Raw genomic sequence first — 5,807 nt, 5'->3', positions numbered from 1 at the left:
GACCAAGGACAGGTCAGGTGTAGAAAAAGGAGAGCGATAACTGGCCAAAGGTAAACAAAGACCTGGAAGAACTGCCCTGTATAAACGATGTGACCACCTCTTTACTGCCCTCCTCCTCATCAGGCAGGAACCCGCTCCTTTTTCTCCAGGTGGGTATCTCTGCCTTGCTTCTGTCTCAAATAAACAAACTGTAACAGGAGGGAAAGGGGCGGGGCACAACTTTGGAAAGAATGACATAGCCCAAGGACACAGCATAATCCCATTAGAATCAAATGGGACCAAGATGGCAGACAAGACTAGACCTTGATCCTCAATCAGCAAGTGAAATGACACACCCAGAGGTGCCAGGACAGTTCCAAGGCACTGTTAAAAGACCAAGGAGTGGGCGATGGCCCAAATCCTGGAAATCTCCACTCCTTCCCCAAAAAAGTTGCAATAATCCTCCCACTCGTTAGCATAGGAAATCACCCAGCCTGTAAAAACTAACCACATCACATTTCAAGGCTGCATTTGCCCTCTGTCATGGCCCACACTCTGTCTGTGGAGTGTGCTTCTCTCTGACTCTGAATAAATCCACTCCTTACCTATCACTTTGTCTCCCACTGAATTCTTTCTGTGATGAGACATCAAGAACCTGAGCTTCATTAGGTCCTGAAACCAGGTACGGTGGGTTATAGCTGAGTTTGAGTCCCAGCCACGTGGGTTTGAGTCCCAAGCAGGGTTTCCTCTGGGTTCAAGTCTCAGCCACGTGGGTTCAAGTCCCAGGCAGGGTTTTGGCTAGGTTTGAGTCCCAGCCATGTGGGTTTGAGTCCCAGGCAGGGTTTCCGCTGGGTTTGAGTCCCAGCCACATGGGTTCAAGTCCCAGGCAGGGTTTTGGCTGGGTTTGAGTCCCAGCCACGTGGGTTCAAGCCCCAATCTGAGGGAAACAGCTTCAAAACCATTTCCTTGTATGTTCTCCCACACGTGCCATTTCTCCAGTAATAAACTTTGTACCTGCTTTTACAGTTTTTGCCTCCTTGAGAAATTCACTTTTCAAACAAGGCAAGAACCAGGGCAACTTTGCTTCCAGCCTCTAGCCCTTGGTGGTCTAGCAGCTAGGATTTCTAATTTTCATCCAGGCTGAGTGAAGTTGCTCAGTTGTGTCCGACTCTTTGTGACCCCATGGACTATAGCCTACCAGGCCTTTCCATCCATGGGATTTTTCAGGCAAGAGTACTGCAGTGGGTTGCCATTTCCTTCTCCAGGGGATCTTCCCAACCCAGGGATCGAACCCAGGTTTCCTGCATTGTAGGCAGACGCTTTACCCTCTGAGCCATGAGGGAAGCCCAGGCTACTCAGGTCCAATTCTTGGGCAGGGAACTAAGATCTCACTTTAAGCTACTGCTTGCTGGTGTCTCTTCAAGACCAAGCCCACAACCACAATGAACACTAAAAGGCAGTCACTCTGCAGCCCCACACCTCCAGAATGTATGTTTGTGGGTCTCAAGGTTGCCACTTCTCATAGCCACAAGGCATCTGTTCTATGGAAAATGAAAAGTTTTCTTTTATTGAAATTAGGTCATATCCCACAGTCTGTTCAACCCTTCTCGGGAGTCTGGTACGTGCCCTGCATCCTTGTGCTGAGATTTTCATCCCTGCGTTTCTCACCTGGATATGCAGATGCTTGAGGTTTCATTTATTCACTCCTTCACTAATTCAACAAAGAGTCAGTAAACAGCTGTTTAATGCCAGTGACTGCAAGTCATAGGAGATAAAATGAGAGCTAACATTTGCTGAGGACTCATCGGGCTTCCCTGGTGGCTCAGCTGGTAAAGAATCCGCCTGCAATGTGGGAGACCTGGGTTTGATCCCTGGGTTGGGAAGAGCCCCTGGAAAAGGGAAAGACTACCCACTCCAGTATTCTGGCCTGGAGAATTCCATGGACTGTATAGTCCATGGGCTGGCAAAGAGCCAGACATGACTGAGCAACTTTCACTTTCACTAAGCATCAAACATTGCTCTTAGCAGTTCACATTGAATCCTCAGAACTCTCTGAGGTAGGAACCATGAGGAGTTCCACTTTACACATCAGGAAACTGAAACTTAGAGAGATAATCTATCTGCCCAAGATTACACAAGCAGTAACAGCTAGGTTTCAACACCATGTGTGTGTTCTAAAGCCATACTGTGTTGGAAACAGTCACAGCTCCTGCTGTTCACGAGGACTGTGGCCCTTGGGGAAGACAGACACTTAACATGGCGCCAGAGGGCATTCACTGGCAACTGTCTGATGGAGCCTAGGGACGTAGAAAGGTATCCTTGAGGAGGGGATACCTAAGCTGAAACTAGAAGGATGAACAAGAGCACATCAGTGGATGGCTCCTGTGTGCTGAGTTGCTTCAGTCATGTCCGACTCTTTGCAACCCTATGGACTGTAGCCTGCCAGGCTCCTCTGTCCATAGGATTCTCCAGGCAAGAATACTGGAGTGGGTTGCCATTTCCTCCTCCAGGGGATCTTCCCAGGGATCGAACCTGTGTTTCTCTTGTCTCCTGCATTGGCAGGTGGGTTCTTTACAACTAGCACCACCTGGGAAGCCCAGTGAATGGCTCAGTGGTAAAGAATCCGGATGCCAATGCAGGAGACACAGGTTCAATCCCTGGTCCAGGAAGATACCACATGCTTTGGAGCAACTAAGCCTGTGCACCACAACTACAGAGCCTGTGCTCTAGAGTTGGGGAACCGCAACTACTGAGCCCATGTGCTACAAGTACTGAAGCCTGTGAACCCCAGAGCCCATGCTCTGCAACAAAAGCCACCACAGTGAGAAGCCTGCGCTCTGCAACCAGAGAGTAGCCCCTGCTCCCAAAACTAGAGAAAAGCCCGCACAGTGATGAAGACCCAGCACAGCCTAGATAAACAAGTAGAAGAGTGATCAGGGGAGGAGGAAGAGAAGAGCATCCCAGGGAGGGTGGCAAGAGGAAAGAGGGCAAAGAAGCTGAGGACCTCTGTGACAGGATTGTGTCTGAGAAGTTGCCCTTGGAGCAGAGGCTGAAGAAAGTGAGGAAGCCACGAGGGAAGGGTGTTCCAGGCAAAGGGAGCACACAAAAGCTCTGATGCAAATACCTGTCTGGCACCTTCAAGGAACAGCAAGAAAGGCAGTGTGCCCAGAGTAGAGGAAGCTGCTGAGAAGCCTAGGAGATGAGATGGAGAGCTAGTTGGTGCACCTCACAGAGGTCTTCCAGGCCCTCAGACTTTTTTTTTTATTTTTTAACACAGATTGAGATGAGGAGCCATGGAAGGGTTGGGAGAGACAGTGCCTTGTTCAAGGCTCTCACAACATGAACAACAAGAGTGATATTCGCTCAGTCTTGTCCGACTCTTTGTAACCCCATGGACTGTAGGCCGCCAGGCTCCTCTGTCCATGGAATTCTCCAGACAAGAATACTGGAGTGGGTAGCCATTTCCTCCTCCAGAACAAGAAGGCAGGGACTTTGTTTTGCTCCCTGCTAATGCCCAGCCCCGAAAGAGCACAAAGAGGGGGTAAGAATACACAGAAGAACTATACAAAAAAGACCTTCATGACCCAGATAACCACAATGGTGTGATCACTCACCTAAAGCCAGACATCCTGGAATGCAAAGTCAAGTGGGCCTTAGGAAGCATCACTACGAACAAAGCTAGTTCAGTTCAGTTCAGTTCAGTCACTCAGTCGTGTCCGACTCTTTGCGACCCCATGAATCGCAGCACGCCGGGCCTCCCTGTCCATCACCAACTCCCGGAGTTCACTCAAACTCACGGCCATCGAGTCGGTGATGCCATCCAGCCATCTCATCCTCTGTCGTCCCCTTCTCCTCCTGCCCCCAATCCCTCCCAGCATCAGAGTCTTTTCCAACGAGTCAACTCTTCGCATGAGGTGGCCAAAGTACTGGAGTTTCAGCTTCAGCATCATTCCTTCCAAAGAAATCCCAGGGCTGATCTCCTTCAGAATGGACTGGTTGGATCTCCCTGCAGTCCAAGGGACTCTCAAGAGTCTTCTCCAACACCACAGTTCAAAAGCATCAATTCTTCGGCGCTCAGCTAGTGGAGGTGATGGAATTCCAGTTGAGCTATTTCAAATCCTAAAAGATGATGCTGTGAAAGTGCTGCACTCAATATGCCAGCAAATTTGGAAAACTTAGCAGTAGCCACAGGACTGGAAAAGGTCAGTTTTCATTCCAATCCCAAAGAAATGCAATGCCAAAGAATGCTCAAACTACTGTACAATCGCACTCATTTCACACACTAGAAAAGTAATGCTCAAAATTCTCTAAGCCAGGCTTCAACAATACATGAACCATGAACTTCCAGATGTTCAAGCTGGATTTAGAAAAGCCAGAGGAACCAGAGATCAAATTGCCAACATCCCCTGGATCATCGAAAAAGCAAGAAAGTTCCAGAAAAACATCTATTTCTGCTTTATTGACTATGACAAAGCCTTTGACTGTGTGGATCAAAACAAACTGTGGAAATTTCTTAAAGAAATGGGAATACCAGACCACCTGACCTGCCTCCTGAGAAATCTGTATGCAGGTCAAGAAGCAATAGTTAGAACTGGACATAGAACAACAGACTGGTTCCAAATCAGGAAAGGAGTACGTCAAGGCTGTATATTGTCACCCTGCTTATTTAACTTATATGCTTCATGTGAAATGCTGGGCTGGAGGAAGCACAAGCTGGAATCAAGATACCCAGAAGAAATATCAATAACCTCAGATATGCAGATGACACCACTCTTATGGCAGAAAGTGAAGAAATGAAGAGCGTCTTGATGAAAGTGAAAGAGGAGACTGAAAAAGTTGGCTTAAAGCTCAACATTCAGAAAACTAAGATCATGGCATCCAGTCCCATCACTTCATGGAAAATAGATGGGGAAACAGTGACAGACTTTATTCTTTTGGGCTCCAAAATCACTGCAGATGGTGATTGCAGCCATGAAATTAAAAGACGCTTGCTCCTTGGAAGAAAAGCTATGACCAACCTAGACAGCTTATTAAAAAGCAAACACATTACTCTACCAACAAAGGTCCTTCTAGTCAAAGCTATGGTTTTTCTAGTAGTCATGCATGGATGTGAGAGTTGAACTATAAAGAAAGCTGAGCGCTGAAGAATTGATGCTTTTGAACTGTGGTGTTGGAGAAGATTCTTGAGAGTCCCTTGGACTGCAAGGAGAACAAACCAGTCAATCCTAAAGAAAATCAGTCCTGAATACTCATTGGAAGGACTGATGCTGAAGCTGAAACTCCAATCCTTTGGCCACCTGAGGTGAAGAACCCACTCATTGGAAAAGACACTGATGCTGGGAAAGATTGAAGGCAGGAGGAGACGAGGACGACAGAGGATGAGATGGTTGGATGGCATCACCGATGGGATGGACATGAGCTTGAGTAGGCTCCGGGAGTTGGTGATGGACAGGGAAGCCTGATGGGCTGCAGGTCCCTGGGGTCACAGAGTCGGACGCGACTGATGACTGAACTGAACTGAACTGAAAGAGTTCCCTTGGTTCCACTCAGTTGCACAAGTGAATGAACGAAAGAATAAATAAATGAAATGAGGAAACGACTCAATGAATAATGTGAAACTGAATCCTTTGGCGATCTTTCATTCCACAGGTACAGAGTGTTGGACCCGCCCCGCCTCTCATCCTCCCCGCGCTCCCTCCCCCGCCGTTAGACTGAGGGTCCGGGCTGCGGCCGCCAGAGGGCGCAGAGCGGCGGCGTTTCCCGCACGGAAGGTTTTGCGTTAGGCACTGTATGGGGCGGGGCCTGCGGGCGGGCTCCACTCGGCTGGA

Source organism: Bubalus bubalis, chromosome 14 (genome assembly GCF_019923935.1).
Source record: "Bubalus bubalis isolate 160015118507 breed Murrah chromosome 14, NDDB_SH_1, whole genome shotgun sequence".
In the NCBI taxonomy this organism is placed as follows: Eukaryota; Metazoa; Chordata; class Mammalia; order Artiodactyla; family Bovidae; genus Bubalus; species Bubalus bubalis.
The sequence above is the reverse complement of the archived record's forward strand: the minus strand, read 5'-3'. Positions refer to the sequence as shown.